The 19,715-nt window shown below is 31.9% G+C and overlaps 2 protein-coding genes and 1 long non-coding RNA gene across 3 annotated transcripts in view; all 3 read left to right on the top strand.

The window, feature by feature from the left end:
- The window catches only part of LOC143254190 (uncharacterized), a gene marked incomplete in the record, with an annotated part of 711,062 nt that overhangs the window by 155,943 nt on the left and 535,404 nt on the right, over window positions 1-19,715 (top strand).
- LOC143254204 (uncharacterized) overlaps window positions 1-19,715 on the top strand; it is a 301,500-nt gene that overhangs the window by 61,819 nt on the left and 219,966 nt on the right. The gene's annotated exons all lie outside the window — the stretch shown is intronic.
- The window catches only part of LOC143254194 (uncharacterized), a 43,614-nt gene that overhangs the window by 23,187 nt on the left and 712 nt on the right, over window positions 1-19,715 (top strand). The window lies entirely within an intron of this gene.

The raw sequence follows: 19,715 nt of genomic DNA, 5'->3' as shown, positions 1-19,715 counted from the left end.
AAAACTCTTAAAAGCACAAACGATTTTATTATATTCACTAACTTGTGATCTAATGAACCAAAGGTGATCAGAATTAGATAATAAATCCAGAGATTAACACAGCTAATTAAGAATAACATTTCTAGTTCTTAACAGCCATAATATCAACAATATATCATAAGATCTAGGTTATTTCTAAACCAGATATCAAGCTAATAATGTGGTGTAATCATAAAAAAAGTGAATAAAATGAAACCTAATAAACATTATAACATACCTTTACACTTAACATGAGACATTAGTGTTAGACCCATTACATTGTTAACCGTTGCATTTTCTGATTATTTTGCAGAGATTTTCAAGATGTTGAAGAGTTTATCATAATATTATTACAACCACACTATATATGTGTAATATCTATTGCTGAATGCGTGATTCTTTACCGACCGGCTTGTATAACGCAAATATAGATTGCGGAATACGATATAAGTATACTATATAAAGAAATTTATTTAACGACAACATGAGAGGTTACTCTTACATTCTATACCACCTGAGAAGAAACTCTGATGATATAAGTACTTGTCAATAGAAAATAGCTTTCGGTAAGTTTATTTATATATGTGCTTTTATTGCAGCAAAGCCACATCCGGCTATTTGTCTGAGATTTCCGTGTATTCAGTTGTCTCTACTGTGAAACATAGAACATTAAGTAAATAAGAAATAATTATTGGAACCACCGTGGGACGTATAATTTAAGTAAAATGAGAACTTTACACATAATGTTGTCATTAATAAACTCAGAGTGAAAGATTCAGAAAACATAACGTCAGTTTACCTATCCTAAACTGAACAGGAGTATGAAAAACAAATAAATAATAATAAAATGTAAAATAGAAGACAAATAAATATTTTACATAAAATAATTCAGATTTCAAGAAAGAGAAACAAATTATTCTGTAATTTACTTTTCGAAGAACTGACGATATAAACACCATAATGTTTATTTGTCATGATGTCGGATTTTGAAAATACACCAGTATCCAAAAGAAATTAAAAACATTTTGTGAAATTTGTTGCGTTCATTTATTATTTAAATTCGTTTCGCAATAAATCTGACGAAATAGCCAATTATGAAATATGACCTTCGCATAATTTATCATATAACATACTAGAGTTTCGTAACTCACAGCTATGGCCTTCAGTATGAATGCGTCATATCCCCACGTTTGGTAAATACTAAAACTTGAAGAATGCTTTTAATATAACCGACTAACTTACAGGTGCTATCAACGTCTTTTACCTTATCGCCCTCTAATGAAGATGAAAACAGTGGTAAGTCTTCTACAGTTTATTCTATAAGTTAATTATTGGTTAAACTGTAACACAGCTCATCGGAGACAAATAGTTGTATTTGTTGTGTGGTATTATTTCAGTATAAAAAGTAGCACTTCTCTACGCAGAATAATATGAGATAACACTGGGGAACACTCATTTTGTTGCATTTAAAAAAAAGACCTTTCTATAGTCAATTTGAGTGTGTTGATTTCAAATCTGAAGTCGGTTTTTGTCTGCAAGCTACAAATTTTATGCAATTTGACATTTTTATTTATTTATTAATTTTTCGTTATTATAGGAAATTATAGGAATAGGGGACGGGGAATTGTTCAGTGTCAGAAGAACAGTTCTCCGATTGTGTACACTTTTCTGACAATTCACTGTCACAACTGTCTTGTTCGCTTGTATCATGTCCAATGTCTTTATCGTCCAATGAAGGCAAGCCTTTGAAAACTGGAACAGGAACTTCTTCAGAGTGCGGAGAAGGCCGAATAGCTGAGGGAATGTTCGGATACGTAATCTTATGCCGGTTTTTTTTTTCCCAACACCCGTTGTGTTTACCATGCAGAAATAACAGTCAGTTACATGGTTGGTGGGTTCGCGCCAAATCATTGGAACACCAAAAGGCAGACCATTGCGTTTTCCTTTTGGTCCAGTCTCGAAGCAATTCCTCACAATTGTGGCACACAACATGAGGAGCCCATTGCTTGTCTTGATCACCAAGATGAACTTCAAAATATGCCTTGTAGGCACGCTTGAAGAACGAGGATATGTTACGTCTCTGACGATTGAGTGTGCAGCATCCGCATATGTAGCAGAAGGCATCAGGCTTGTTTCTGCAATGATATCTATTTTTTGAAGCCATGTTTGATCTGAAACCACAGAAGAATGATCAAAATATTAGAAGCTATCTACATATATTGACGTGAAAATGCTTATACATGGTTTACGCAAGTTCACATTTGTGCAATTTCATTAACCTCAAATTGCATACACTGGCTTTACTTTACGTAACATTTCCAGGTTTTCTGCATTTCAACAGTTTTATTGTGATATATTAAAACAATATGACATTTATTGTCGAGTTTAATAAGATTCATTAAAACTTAAAAGTAAAGCAGTTTGTTATATTCAGTAGCTTCTGATCTTATCAACCAATGGGGATCAGAATTTGATAATTAATTGAGTGATTAATATAGGTGCTTGAGAATAAGATTTACACTTATTATCAGTCATAATGTCGACAATTTCCCATATAATTTAGGTTGTTTCTAAACAAGATATCAAACTAATCGTGTTGAATAATCATAATGAAAACGTGAATAAAACGAAAAACTGATAAACATAATAACATAGATTTACACTTCACATGAGACATTAGTGTTAGATCTATTACATTGTAAACGGTTACATATTCTAAATAGTTCTTTAAAGATTTTGAACAAGTAGAAGTGTTCATCGTAATATTATTACAACCACACTCTATGCATGTTTCTATATAGACAGTCTTATATACGTCAAACATAGTTTTCGGAATGGTATTTAAGTTAGCCATTTAATACAACGTACATTATACATATTATAAATTAAATATATTACAGACATTATAATCAATAAAGTTACTGAAAGTAACCTTAAATAAATTGAAACATATATTAATAGCACGCACCTATGCTCAGAAACATGATAGTAAAGTATATCAAACATTTGAATTGATTTCAGATCTATTTATACATTCTCCAAGAGCTGTTAATTGAAAAAACTAAAGTTGATAAAGGAACTTATTTAATGAGAATATGAGTTGTTAAGTATACATGGAGTGTCAACTGAGAAAACATTGTTACGATACAAGTATGTGTCTGTAGAAAATAGCGTTCGGTAAGTTTATTTATATTCAGTTGTATGTGAGTTTTCACAATGGCAAAGCAACATCCAGATATCTGTTCAGTTGTCTTTAATGTGAAACATAGAACATTAAGTAAATAAGAAATAATTATTGGACGCACCGTAGAGCTTGTTTTGTCTGCAAGACTAATTAACGTGTGTCTTAATTTACATTTCTTATATAGTCGTACAATATCTCTGAACTTTCTGTACTGGGATAAAATATATCTGAACATTCCGTACTGGTACAAAATTCAACCGTTTCTGTACCTTGGTGTACGGTATCTATGCGCACTATAACGGCATATAATATGACTGGACTTTAATTTCCATCCTGGGATGAAATGTATCGGAAATTGTATTTAATGATACAGTCTCTCTAAACCTTTTTTTTAGTGCGAAAAGATTAATATATCGTTCTAAACTGTAACACAAAACGCTATAATTCTAAGGTAGTTCCTCTTCTTAAAGGGCAAGCAAAGAGCAACAAATTTAATTGAAACACTTATAACATAAAATCGTACTTGTAATAAACGTGACAATTTTCTAAAACACTTGTGATGTAACAAAGCATTTGCAATTAACATATGGTAATTTACTAAAACGGTTTTAAAATAAACATGTTTTGCTTTTATATCTGATGAAACAAAATAATGTTTGTCATTGTTATTAAATACTTGGCTTGATTTTGGAAAATTCTTCGCAATTATGATTTTCTGTCTTATTCCTACTACACTTCTTTCTTGACGTATCGTTTTAATTCCAGGGATTTTGCCAATACCGCATGTAAACACTGATTGTTTACTTTGGCTGTATTTTCATAACTTTTTTCCTCAGTTCAGATTTTAAGTAAATTTGTTTGTTTTAGAATTTCGCGCAAAGCTACATGAGGGCTATCTGCACTAGCTGTCTCTAACTTAGCAGTGTAAGACAACAGGGAAGGCAGCTAGTCATCAACACCCACGGCCAACTCTATGGCTACTATTTTACCAACGAATAATGGGGATGAACCGTTATAACGCCAATAAGGCCGAAAGTGCGAGCATGTTTGGTGCGACCATAATTCATCCTGCGACCTTCAGATTACGATTCAAACGCTTCAACCCACCTGTTCATGCCGCGCCTTCTTAGTACGTTTATTATCACAAGCCAGCGTGTACAGATTTCTGCACAACGTGTTTTAACAAGTGAATGTGAAAAGATTAACAACAACAGTTTACACTAGGTCGCCGTTAAGTGAAAACAAAAGGTCAATACGTTTCCAATAAACCAGAACACCTAAACCAGAAAACCTGCTCTAAAAGTAGATAAAATCTCGAATAGACCCCACTGTACGTGTATTCTACACAAATTGTTGAAGACAGCTGGAATTGGATGTGTTATTATCGACGTGATTTGATATTCCAGTTGTTTAGAGAAGTATTACGAATTTACAATTGAAATGCACATATAACGTAGTTTATTTGTTATAATACTATTCTTTAATGTGCATCTTTTACAAAACTACATAAAAAGAAAGTGGGATGTTTATTTTATAATATGTATATGATATGTTTTTTTCAGCTGCATCACAGAGGCTTAAATGTCACTATATTCCACAACATTAAAAAGAATAAAACTTAAATTTATAGATTTCTCCATATTTTACAATTCAAGTCGCAATATAAATTAATTTTTTTTTTGTCGTTTCTTTTACAACAATTAACAAAAACAGAGTAGAAGAAGGAGCACATTGGCTTTAGTTTACGTTAACACTTTCATAATTCCTGCATGGTTACAGTTTTACTGTTATATGGGAATACACTGTGACAATTTATTGGGAATTTGATAAGATTCATCATGACTGTTAAAACTCGAACGGATTTATTGTATTCACGAAGTTCTGATTTAATGAACCAATGGTGATCAGAGTATGATTATATATCCAGTGAATGATATTTATACATATTATTAGCCGTAATATAGGGAATATGTCATAAGATTAATTTTATAAGATTAAGATGGGTTAGTGATAACCATTCTATTTTTACATGGTTTGTGGTCACATACTCTAAGTGGACATTCTACACATTTCAACATATCTTCCTCTGACATTTCCACAGTTAGAGCTAACGAATTGTTTAAGGTTAAGGGTAAAAACATATTCCTGTATTTTTCATCAATGTCAATATTATCTCACATGATAGAAGAATGCATTGTGTGGTATTTTAATAACTATCACGTCATATCGTCACTGGTTTGTTATTTTTTGGAAGAAGCTGCTGTGTTATCTTTAATTTTCTAAAAGTGTTGAATATCTAAAGAATTTGCTGCTTTCTGATGGTTAATTCAATTTCTAAGTAATGTGTAGTATCGAAAAGCTAAAATTTATACCCATTAAAAACGTATTGGAATTAAAATAAAAGCATAAGAGCCTTAGGTCACCTTGTTTATTTAATGGAAAGCAACAGGGCTATCTGAATTTAATTTATGGGGAAATAACCTACCCTTGATATTAGCGATTTAAGTCACAAAAGTCATCGATAAGTCGCTAGGAGAAAAGAGAGAATAACTATGTTTGTGCAGTACAAGTAATGTTCAGTTTTATTAAAGGGTAAGAATAAAACATTTTAACTTGTACTTTACAAGTAGCTGTAAGAAGAGGAGATTCATAAGTGTAAGAGAGTGTGTGATATATTATTTGTTACATTACATTACAGTGATATATATATATACGTGGTTTATATGAATATTTAACGAGCATTATATAAATAAACAAATTAAACATATAGATTAATTTGTAGTGCATATTGAAACCAATTACAACAGTAATCAAATAATTAACAGATGTCTTAAAACATAAACGTCCTCAGATTAACAAAGAGAAAGTTTCTTACTCTTTATAAACATGAAGATGACCTAATAAGGTGGAAACGTTGTTCTCTTCTTTATCTTAATAAAAGTTTCTATATCCAAACCAAACATCTTTAGATACATTTTCACTTCAATTAAGATTCTCGTCATCACGAATGAATATTCCCAATCGTTTAAAAGTCATTAACGTTAACTAAATAACTTACTTTTAACAACATCCACAATATAAGGTGTTATCTCAACTTAAATAACACTTTATATATGTTTTTATTTTCACAACGTCTTAGGATCTGAATTATCGCCGATACAAATGGTGTTCTGAAATGTGAACTTTATTCAATTAACAAACTTTAGGTTTTTTAGTGAAGGAACAATATATACTTGAAATTACTATAAACTTAATGTTAAATAAAAACTTTGTTTTGAAATTTAGTTTGATTTTTTCGGTAATACAAAAAAGAGAACAATAAACTGAATATGGTAGTAAATATCTCTCTATCTGCTTTTTATTGGTGTTTCATGAACCCGTTTCGATACAGAACTAAATGTTTGTTGAGGTTAGTTTCTATAAAATATATTTTGAATGTTAACAATTCGAAAAAAAAAATATTCTAGAAGAAAGATTAATACATGGCCAAATATTCGACCCTGATATTTTTCTTGTATCTGTACTCACATTCTGGTCATCGATATTTAATTAATAAGCCAGCTGTTTATATTGGAGGTTGTTTTAAGTTTCTCAGTAATCAATCCTCCCGAACTTTATTCCATACTGTAGTGGTGTCAAGATATTATAGTTTCTTCCTGGTTCCACTTATTAATATAGTGTCCATAGTTTCCACAATCCCTTTACAAACCTCAATAAGGTCAGCTAATTACAGACTAAACGCTAAACGAGCAGCGGAAACTTTCTCAACATGTTTTATAGAATTATTGTTGTTCTATAATCATCATTGGTTTATCTTTCACGTGGTCTACATGTTGTTGAAATTAGATGAAGCTTTACCCAGCTCTCGAACAGGTCAAGTTTCGGATTTCATCTTATATGTTTGACAGGCCTTTAAGATGTGAATCAATATTTATATTGTGAATTAGCGGTAACTCTTTTATAATCAATAGTTCTTGCCCGTAGGGAAATTCTTATATTTAACAGATTTCCTGTATATTTAGTTTTACTTGTTAAACTATATAATAATGTAATTCATTGTATTTTACTAGAACAAGTTCTAGACAATCTAAAATATCCACTATTCTTTAATTTAATTACGTCAGTTCGATAACCGAAACCGATTTATATTTCATTTAGGGCATACTATTGAAAAGGTAAGTTCATTTTTTACAGGTAAAATAATCAAGTTCCTGGTGTCAAATTTGCAAATATAAAATTATTCTATTTTTGCATAGTTCAGGATCACATACACTATGGAACCTTGTATATATTTCAGCATAACTTTCTCTGTCATTTCCACAGTTAGAGCTAACGAATGGTTTAAGTATGCAATCCTAAATAATTTGAATTTTCTATCTGTTGCCTTCAAAGGTATCTTTATGAACACTCATTGTGAATCCTTTACTGCGGCTGTCTTTACTTCACTTTATGTACAATAATTTCATCTGACAATTGTTGTAATTCACTTGTACGAATAAACCATGAACTCACCTTTCTGTCTCCAGCTATTTACAATACTTGTACTGACGTAGATAACTCAGTCACACTATTTTCAACTTTAAATGACAATTGTTGATAATTATTCTGAATTCTGGCCCGGCATGGCCGAGCGTGTTGAGACGGTCGACTCGTAATTCGAGGGTCGCGAATTCGCATCCCAGTTGCGATAAACATGCCCGCCCTTTCAGCCGTGGGGGCGTTATAATGTGACGGTAAATCCCACTAGGCTTTGGTAAAAGAGTAGTCCAAGAGTTAGCGGTGGGTGGTGATGACTAGCTGCCTTCCCTCTAGTCTTACACTGCAAAATTAGGGACGGCTAAGGTTTCTCCTCCTGGTTAAGGGTTGTGCAGTGTGCTAACAATCTACTCACTTAAAAAACCAGCCTGTTAATGAATCCGCAAGCGATTGCAGCCCTATGTTCACGGAATTGAGAGGCATAATAATAATAATAAATAAATTCTGAATTTTAGAATTGAAAACTAACATTTTAGTTTTGCTTTTTGACGCTCAGATAGTCTTATTTAGGTAGGTATCAAAGTGGTAGTAATGTTTACTAGGGCTTAATGATACATTTTTAATTTTCTTCTCATGTAATTCAAGTGTCTGGTTTAATTAATTCATTATAATCACATGTTAAATTAAACATTCCTATAGATACTTGTTTTTGATGTTCTGTTTTCTTCTTTTATTCACGTAAATTATCTGTGGTTGCAAAAATTTCAAAATATTTCCACCAGCGTCTATTAAACCACGTTTTGGAGTTCGATCGGGAAATCGGAAAGCTATCTTTAATATTCTTTAAATCTAATAACAAATATTCTATCTTAACAGGATATTGTTTATCTTAGGTATTATAATTTTTAATTAATATTTCCTCTAATATCATTACTGAACATAAGATAGCTGTTCCGGAATTTGTCACATGAAATTGATACTGTCATCGAAACTAACATAACCACTCACGTAAAACGATTTCTCGAACAATATTAGTTCTTCTCGTAATCAAACTATTAATCGAATGTACTGTGGAAACGGTATATTTTGAGCAATTATCCACTTATCTCACGATAATATAAAATTTTCTTCTTCAATAAAAATCATGACCGTCTTACTCTCTGGTGGTACAATACTCACATTCTTTACCGCCATGTTTACACTCATCTATATAATAATTATCGTTGTAAACCTGCAGTTTTGTCAACTGCTAAAACATATAAATCTTATAATCACAGTCACATATTTATATAACACATACAGTAATGTCTATATACATCCTGTATTGTCTACGTATTTCTAATTACAGCTATGCATTTAACTTTATATATTGTTAAAAGCTCGTAGTGCACCACTAGTTTCGTCACTAAACCTGACATTAACTTTATTAATGTCGTTTTTTATCCTAGGTACAGCTACAGTACCCAGTACAGTAGTACAGTACTACTGTTCGCGACAGTAGAAGCTTTCTTTCATAATACAATTTTTACTAAATACTATGATTTATATTCATTTTAACAAAAGAAAGCAGTAGCTACCAATCTAATAAAGTTCACAGTTGATGCTTTACCATCAGACTAATTAAACTTCGCTTTTGATACTACCATCTACAGTCAGAAATCATTATTCGATGTGATTTTACCATAATCTTAAATTGAAATATTTTAGTCAACAGACACATACATAAAATAAATCATTTTTCTTTCCTTTTATATTGTCTGAGTCACACTAGATGGCACTATATTCCTGAAAAAAATTATTGAAAACTTCCATTTATTAACTGAAATCCTAATTTCAAAACATTAAAAAACAATTAAACTTAAATTTATAGATTTCTACTTTTTTTTTTCCGATTCCATTCCCAACATATAATATTTTATTGACCTATTTTCATTGTTTCCTTTTGAATAAATTACTAAAACAGCTGTACTTTAGTTTAACACTTCCATATTTCTTCCATGGTTAGAGTTTTACTATGATGCAGGAAAACAGTTTCATATGTTATTGTTGTAATTAATAAGATTCTTTAAAACTGTTAAACGTTTTAGGAGTCCCCCGCTGGTACAGCAGTACGTCTGCTGATATACAACGTTAAAATTATGGGTTCGATTTCCTTCGGTGGACTCAGCAGATATCTGATGTAGCCTGCTGGAAGAAAGGACACGCACCCTCAAATAGAGGGACAAAAGTTTGGTTCTCATACGCTGGTTCAGTTAATTATGAAGCAAAACTTAAACAAATACGAATAATTTATGTAAATAAAAGATATTTCTGAAAAAAAAAAACATTCGAAAAATACCTTTTATTCTGTTTCGTTCAACATCCTTGGACAATATACAAAATTTCATTTGGGACGAGTTGAGGGGGTGGATGGTTTTTCCGAGAAACAATTTAGCAGCTGTGGAGGCCGATGAAGATACGATATGGGTCTTAGATTTTTTTGTAGATTACTAGAGCATCATAATCTAATTTCGAGGAACATACAAATTCAAATTCAAAACTTCATGTTTCATCTTTGTTTTCGTGTTACTCTTTAGCTGCCACTTGAGTAGAGAGCTCGACTCCTAATCTGAGGGTTGCAAGTTCAAATCCCCGTCACAAGAAATATGGTCGCTCTTTCAGCTATGTGGACGTTATAATGTGACGTGCAATCTCATTATTCGTTGTTAAAAGAGTAGCCCAGGACTAAGGGTGGGTGGTGATGACAAGTTGCCTTCCTTCTAGTCTTATACTGCTAAATTAGGGATAGCTAACGCAGAAAACCCTCGTGTAGCATTGCGCGAAATTCACAAACAAACGAAACTAAACCAAGTTTTAACTCTATTTCTAAAGGATACACCATCCCAACAACTGTAGAGAATATTAACTATCAGTATCAACAAACGTCAAAACAAAATTTGAATGATTATTTGACTGTTCTTAAGCTGCGTTTCTTTTATTAGCTTTTTATTTACGTTTAAGAGGCTCTTGCACATTCAGTTCTACGTAACAATGTTAGTTATTTTGACAACAAAGGTTTATGTTACATCGTACGTCGTATTCAAAGTAACCGCGGAAATAACTTGTCCTTATGAAAGTTTCGATACTTATGTTATAAATTCATTACAAACGACATTTACTTATGTTCATTGTGGTGGATATATCTCACGATTGTTTGAGGTGAAACACAAAGCTACGCAAAGTGCTATCTGTGCTTTGCTCACTACGTGTATCGAAAGCCGGTTTCTAGTTTTGTAAGTCCGCAGATATGTCTCTGTGCCGCTAGAGGGCGATATATTTCACGAAACAAAAATACTCACTGAAAAGCCCAATTTAATTATCGTGGTAAGGAAAAAAAACGTACCAGGCAGTAAATTGGGGTCTACAAAATATTAAACCGAGGTATCTTTGCTATTGTTATTAAATTTAAGAATGTTGAAAAGGTGAAGACGAAACATATCCAGTTTAACGAAATATATATTTTTTCGTATTTTCATGACTAAACACCAGTTGCACCAAATATGTTCGCCCTTTCACCCGTGTGGGCATTATAATGTGACGAGCAATAGCACTATTCGTTATTAAAAGAGTAGCCCAAGAGTTGACAGTTGGTGGTGATAACTATCTGCCTTCTTACATTGCTAAATTATGGACGGCTAGCACATATAGCCCTCGTGTAGCTTTGCGCGAAATTCAAAAACAAACTAACTTATAACTATTCGTTATTTAATTAACTTCTTTAATTAGTTCATGGCATACATTGTTTTACCTTTTATTAATGGATTGTACTCATGTGTGGATTGAGATAAAGCTTGCTTTGAACCTCTACGTTGTTATTTTTTGGAATATTTTCGTTAGTTTTTATTAACGACAAAACCGTAGGTAAAACAAAAATATCTTCGTAAAGTTGTTCTTTCGTCTCATTATTGTATGTTATCTTTGAAGTTCCTGAAACAAAGATTTTCGTGATTCTTCGTATGTACACAAAAATATCATTAGGCTCACCTGGATCCTGAAATAAGAGTATAAGAAGCTTCCTGTTTGTAAGACGAGACGATTATAATAATTTGGGTTGTTCAAAGAAAATTCGTTACCATTAACTTGGTTCTATAGCACTCGTCTGAAGAACAAGCGGTTCTACCTCATATTTACTGACGCTATACTCGCTTTACTTTGACCTTCGCTTATAAAGCGGTAAGTCTACGGAGTTACAAAGCTAAAATCGGAGGTTCGATTCCCCTTGGTGGACTCAGCAAATAGCCCGATGTGTCTTTGCTATAAAAAAGCACAAACACACACACTACCCGTTATAAACCTAGTGACGTCATTAAACAGGGACAGCAAACGAAACATAAATATGTAAGTCAACATATATTCATTCACAAAAATGTTTTGTTCCTGTTGACATGAACCCTGACTGGATAGTGTTGCTCTACTGTTCAGGACAGTTCAGTTGGTTGTTTCAAGTTATGTACACAAATACAGAAGGGTCTACTTGGGATATTTGTTCAACAGGTTTCGAAATGTTTAGTATCATGGAACATTATATAAATTTTAATTGGTAATTAGGGGTGGGATGTGTGATATCGCTGAGAAAAGGCCTAATATTCTATACTTTGTATGTTCTCCGTTTGATAGGAAGTCGTTTTTATATTATCATAAGAAGATATCTCTGAAAAAAATCAAACTCAACTTTTACAACGAAGTGTAAGAAACCTAAGTGTGATATATGTTCTGACGTCAAGTTTTAAGTATGACAGATTTAGTTTTCTAATAATTACATTAGAATATGCAGATACTATTACTAAACGAACAAGCCTGTTTAATAACTTGTGACAGGGATGTTTTGAAATGAATCATATGAGAGTATCGTATAATGAACGATATTACTTTAAAGTCACACCTACAACTTTGCGTGTTAGGCTTAACTAAGTCTGTTAAATATGACTGAGTCTTCACATTTCACGAAATTAAAAGTAGGTGTTTTACTCAGTGCCAACATGTTATTTTGAACGAAATCGAAATTCAAAACAAGTTGTTTAGTTAGATATCAGTTATCACACTGAGACTTCTACTCAGAACTTCCTAGTACACTGCGCCCTTGACATTTTTCTAAACGTATAAAAGTATTTGACCCTTAAATGCAAACGAGATGCTGAAAACTTCGTGTCTGAAGTAACATCAATAAAGATTGTTTTTAAATGTTTCTAGCAACACTTAAACATAAGCATCAAGTGAATTGCTACATAATGAGAGAAAAACGAAACGTAAAATTACTTAAATATTGTTGTCTGGTAATCGAAATCGTTAAAATCATGTTTAAAATTGAACAAACCGAAAATAATTTGAAGTAGATAATAATTCCATTTGAGTATTTCAATATTTTATTTCCGGGAAACAAACTGAATGCAGTAATAAAAAAGTGAAAATGTTTGTTTGTTGGTTTTGGAATTTCGCACAAAGCAGCTCGAGGGCTATCTGTGCCAGTCGTCCCTAATTTAGCAGCGTAAGACCAGAGGGAAGGCAGCTGGTCAATACCACCCATCACCAACTCTTGGGCTATTCTTTTACGAAACAATAGCGGAATTGACCATAATGTTATAACGCTCACACATGCTGAAAAGGTGAACATGTTCGATAGCCGTGTTTGGGATCCGAGACAAGCACATTATGTAATAGTCGAACGCTACCGTTCCATCAGTTCACGCCATGTCTACGTGTTTAATAAAATATTTTTTGTTTGTACTTCATGTTGTCTTGTTTTTAATAATTTAAATAAAAGTAGATCAGCCTGGCATAGCCACGTGGTTAGGGCGCTCAACTTGTAATCTGAGAATCGAGGGTTTGAATTCCGTCACACCAAACATACTCTCTCTTTCTACCCTGGGGTCGTTATAACGTGATGGTCAATCCTAATCTGCGTTGGTATAAGAGTAGCCAAGTGGTGATGACTAGCTGCTTTCCTCTTGTCTCATACTTTTAAATTAGAGACGGCTAGCGCAGATAGCCCTTGTGTAGCTTTGCGCGAAATTCAAAACAAACCAAACCTTACACATTCAACTAACATAGATATGTTGATATAAATACAGCTATATAATTCCTCACAAGTTTTATTATATACATGTCTTATGAGCTTGACAACTTTAATTAAGCCACTTTAAGCGTATTTCATATCAATCACAGGTTGCATTAAGTAAATTATATATATATAAAGTAAGGTAATTTTTTTACATTATTTTAGCAATAGTTTTAACTGAAACATATCTTCATACCATACTTCAGACAAACAAAATTGTCTAAGCATAACAAGTTGAAGAGAGTTTTATTATAAAGGTCAAGAAACTTGTCAATGTAAGTCATACAAAACTATCTAGTACCGTCATATAACAATGGTTGGTTGGTTTGGTTTGAATTTTTGCGCAAAGCTAGTCGAGAGTTATCTGAGGTAGCGGTTCTTAATTTCGCAGTGTAAAGTAGGCAGAAAACAGCTAGTCATCACCACTCACCGCCAACTCTGGATTGTATCCTTTGCTGCAAGTGTCATTACAGAAGTTCATGTGTAATACATATAAATCTATTCACTATTTGTAGGTTTCATATATTGTTAGTACGGAAGTAACTTCCTATCAATTTCATCTAACACTTTTTGTAATATATTTCGATGAATAAAGTATGAACTAACTTTCTGTATTCAGCTACATATTTAATATTTGTTCTATCGTAGATAACTTAGTCTTACAATTTCCAACGGTAAAAAAATAATTTTTGTTAGTTATTCTGAATTCTATGTTTGAAAACTAACATTTCAGTTCCTACTTAATGAAGTTCAGACTGTCTGATATTGGTACGTTTCAAAATTTTCTAATGTTTTCTGAGACTTACGAGAATTTCTGGTCATCTAATTGAAGAGACTGGTTTAATTAGTTCATTACAGTGACATGTTAAGTTAACCATTAATATTTATACCTGTCTTTGTTGTTCGATTTTCTTGTTTAATTGACGTAAATCGTTTGTATTTACTTATGCGAACAAAAATTTGAAAGCATTTTCACCTGCGTCTATTTAACCACGTTTTCATGGAATCCGATCGGAAATCGTGATGCAATCTTTAATATCCTTTAATTCTAATAACAAATCTTCAAATGTTAACAAGATATCGTCTAAATCAGGTGTCATAGACTTAGTTCCTCCTTGTATCATCCTTACTGGACATCAGATTGCTATTACCTGATTTGTCATATAAAATGACGTAATATTTTCCAAACCACCGTCATCGAAATTATCGCGACAACTTACGTCAAAAGATTTGTCGAACAATATTACTTCTTCTTGTAATCAAACTATCAATCGAACATACTGTAAAAATTCGAAAATTATTCACATATCTCATGATAATATAAGATTTTCTTCTTCAATAAAAATCATACGCGTATTATTTCTCATTGGTAAAATACGTTCTTTGCCGCCAGGTTTCCACTCATAAAAAGGATAATAGGATAGTAAAGCGACAGATATTTCTACAACCAAAACATATAAAGAGAAATGTCCGATAACCTCTCAGACTCACATATATATATATACAAAATATTCAATATTGTTTATCCACGTCTTACATTCTTAACTTAAGTCTAATTACAGCTACGACTGCTGCTTAATGTATCGTTAAAAGCTTCTAGCACACCAAGTGTTTCATCAATAGAGCTAACATTAAATCTGTTAATGTCATTTGTGGGTCTATGTACATCTACTTGGAAACAAAATTTCACTTGTTTTTTAGCAGGGTAAGGATTACTTCTGGTTGAGTTGGTACACGACCACGTGATCTAACGTTATAATCATGTGTAACAGCATCATCTTACGTCGTCATAGATGTTCTTGATACACAGACCTTGTTACTTGTCCTCGATACTAATGTGGTATTAGCGTCTTCTAACTCTTAATTTTCTGTCTAGGCTTTACTTATCTCTTCATCGTTATAAGATAAATCTAATTTATTCGAATAATAAGATTCGAATTTAATATTTACTTTTTTTCAGTTGTCTGGTTTTCATCAATCATATATTCCTAAAGATAGGGTTTCCTTTCTTCAGTTTCTTTAATCTATTAACATGTACCAACTGTTTTCTTTTTTTACACATTTTTGTATTCTCAAAATAGATTGAACTTGTTTTTTTAAGTGCTCTGAAAGTGTCTTTCCACAGTTATACTTATTTCTTTGTGTTTCCTCTCTTAACGATAAGGGTATATAACAACAATTTCTATATTAATTTTATTTCATTAGTTTCGCCTTTTTATTTGTTTGTTTCTCTCTATCTTGAGCATGTTGTATTAAATGTTTATTAATTATCTCAAAGGCTAACTGCAGTCTCTGTAAAAGCTCAGTCTTGTAATCATAACCTTCTGCATGATAAAATATTTTTATGGTCATTATCTCTTGCTTTGGCAGCAGTACATCTCTGCCACGTAGTAGAAAAAACGGACTTTCCAGAGTAGACTCATATTCATCACTTTTGTAATAAATGAACCAGCTCTTCCCAACTATCTTTCTCACAGTATTAAGAGATTATTTCTAGCAAAGTTCTGTTGAATATTTCTAGTAATATCGTAGCAGCTGGATGGAAAGCAGTTGTTTCAGTTTTCTGGACACTTAACAATTGATCAATGTAATTTTCTAACGTAAAAACGAAGTTACCATCTCTATTCATCAGAAAGTACTGGGTTACACCGTGTCTCGCTATTATGTTATTTGCAAATGCTTCAGCAATCGTTTCCGCTTTTTGATCAGGCAGCAAGTTATTTATTAACTCATCTTTATTTTGTTCACTAATCTAATAATCTAATCACAAGTTATTGGGCTACACACTCACGTTAATTCAACAGATCAATTTTAATATTTAATTGGAATTTAACAGGATTGGTGACAGTCGAAGCTTTTTTTGATAATACAGTTATTTTATAAGATACCATGGTATCTTGCCATTATTTTTATTTTAAGAAATTAAAATAGTGGCGGTAAGACTAATTAAATTCACTGTTGGTGCTTTACCATCATCTTCAGTCAGAAATCTTTTTAGATGGGATTTTATCATAATCTTGAATCAAAATTTCATTTGTCGACAGGCACACACACAAAAAAAAGGATTTTTTTTTAAACTGTTTCAGTCACACCAGATATCATTATATTCCAGATAATATTTGATGGGACATATTTATTTATCAAATGAAATCATGGTTTCAAATCAATTAAAAAAATAAAAATTAAATTTATAGATTTCTCCATTTTTGTCAATTCCAGTCCCAACATACAATATTTCTATTGACATATTTTCGTCGTTTCCTTTTCAATAATGAACTGAAACAGTGTTGTAGAACAGTGTCTTTGGGTTTACGTTAATATTTCGATATTTCTTGCATGGCTACAGATTACCTGCGATGAAGGAAAACAGTGTACCATGTTGTTGTACAATTTAATAAGATTCATCAAAACTGTTAAAGGTCAAACAGTATTTCTATATTCACTAGCTTTTGATCTAATGACACAGAAAGGATCAAAATTTAATAAGAAATATATCGATTCATTAGATATAACGTAACCTGTATTACAAATATTATAATTAATAAAGATATTGTAACTATCCTTAAAAGAAGAATAGAACATTCCATACGAAGCACGTACCAATTACTCGGAAACAAGCTGATAAAGTAAAGTAAATATTCACATGGATTTTAGATCTGTTTACAGCTTTTTATTGAAACACCAATGAAACTTATTTAATGAGAACATGAGATGTTAATCACACATACTATACCAACTGTGAAACAATTGTTATTAAATAAGTATCTGACAATAAAAATTAGCGTTCGGAAAGTTTATTTATATTCAATTGTGTTTGTGTGTTTTTGTTATTGGAAAGCTACATCGGTCTGCTGTGGTCTCCGTATATTCAGTTGGCTGCACTATGAAAATACAACACTAAATAACTAAGAAATAATTATTGGACGTACCGTAAAACGTATAATTTAAGTAAAATGTTAAATTTTCACCTAAACAGCCTTAAATAAACTTATTTAAAAAGTTTCACATAACATAACGTAATTGTACCTAACCTAAACTCGTTTGGAGTGTGACAAACAAATAAATAATAATAATGTATAACATTAAAAGAAACAAATTAAAGTTTTTAATAATTCAGATTGAATCGAAGGGAAACAAATAACTCTGTATTTTACTTTTGGAAAAAGTAATATAAACCCCATATGGCTTATTCAACATGAGACCATACTTTGAAAGTACATCAGTGTCAGAAAGAAAACTGAAAACATTTCTATAATGTTTGTCGCATTGAGTTGTGATTTAAATTCCCTTGTCAATACATCTGGAGAAGCAGCCAATTATAAAGTATGGCATTTATATAATTTGAAATCAGGAAATAATAATCTGGGTTATAACAGTTTTGTAACTCAGAGCTGTGGCCTTCACTTTGATTGCGTATTTATAATACGCTATAAAAGTTCGTAAATTTGAAGAACACTATTAACATAACGAACTTACTTTGAGCCGATATCAAGGTCTTTTGCTTATTGCACTGGAATAAAGATGAGGCTAGTGGTAAGTGTTTTACAGCTTATTCAGTAAGTTACTTATCGGTTAAACTCTAGAACAGCTCACCGGAGACAAATAGTTGTATTTGGTGCATGGTATTATTCCAATATAAGAAGTGGCAAAATAATATGAGATAAATAGACCAAAATTAATTTCTGTTCATTAGAGACCTGATATCATTACATTGTTAGTGAAATATAAATTGATAACATAATTCTTAGAAAGGTATTCTATTTCAGTATAACAGAATTCCCAGTAAAACAATACCGTGACAAACAATCTCATCATATAAAACAATAAACAAGAAAATTATGTTGAATTTACGATCAAGCTCCTTGCGCGGAATCTGTCACAACACCAGTAAAATAATCTTTATGTTGACTACATTCATTAAATTAATAAGTCATTTCTATTACAGTTATTAATACAAATTAGGCTAAACGGTTTGGTTTAAACATGAATAATGCCATTTATTTTATACATAGTCTGTTCTATGTTTGAACATTTCACAATAAAATATTAAAACTTTATGGGGAAAAGTTATAGGATAAGCTAATTTACATCGTACTAGTTTGTGTAACTGTTTCTCTCTGTGAAATAACTATGGGTCTACAGAATTTCCTCACAGAAGAAGCAAGTAGTTTGTTTTTTATTGGTCATAGTTTCATAAAAAATTACTTATTTTTTTTTACAGAATTTGATTCTACTTTGGTGATTGCGTTCTACACTGTAGGAAGCTACGCTGAAAACGGAAGTGATAAAATAACCCGAAACATCCACAATGGTTATGGTTGTTACGGAGATATAGGGAGAAATAGTAGAGCTCTAGGGAGACGTGGGAATAAAAATAGTTTTGATAAGAAAGCAAATTTCGGAATATGTAACGAAAATAGAAGATACAAGATGAATATGTTTAGAAGAGACCCAGACGTAGGCTTGGTTTTTGACAGTAACCCTAACTTAAGAGATAGGTTAACAAGAGGAACACGATCAAAAAGACAAAGAGTACGCGGAATAAGTTTGGAGAGTGAGCTAACAATGAATGGCAGTCTACATTTGGACACATAAAATCGTATTGGTGGAGGGAAATTGGTAACAACACACTTAATTTCATTGTTCATGTTAGTATAAATAAGTAAGAATATCAACATTTAAATACAGATATGTTTCAAAGTTTAACTTTTCAAATAATAAAGTTAATCCACTAGGCCATACCTCTCGACTCATATATCTGAAGATTGCTTATTGAAATTCTTATCGTATTAAACATACTTGTTCTCTCATGGGCAAAAGAGTAGTCAAGGTGTTTCAATATTCGTGACTTATTTTATGTCTTTTTTATCAATGTGAACATTATCTCACATGATATAAGAATGTTTATCTGGTCTTTTAATAACTATCACACCACAACGTCAC

The sequence above is a fragment of the Tachypleus tridentatus genome, chromosome 6 (assembly GCF_004210375.1).
Source record: "Tachypleus tridentatus isolate NWPU-2018 chromosome 6, ASM421037v1, whole genome shotgun sequence".
In the NCBI taxonomy this organism is placed as follows: Eukaryota; Metazoa; Arthropoda; class Merostomata; order Xiphosura; family Limulidae; genus Tachypleus; species Tachypleus tridentatus.
The sequence above is the reverse complement of the archived record's forward strand: the minus strand, read 5'-3'. Positions and strand labels throughout refer to the sequence as shown.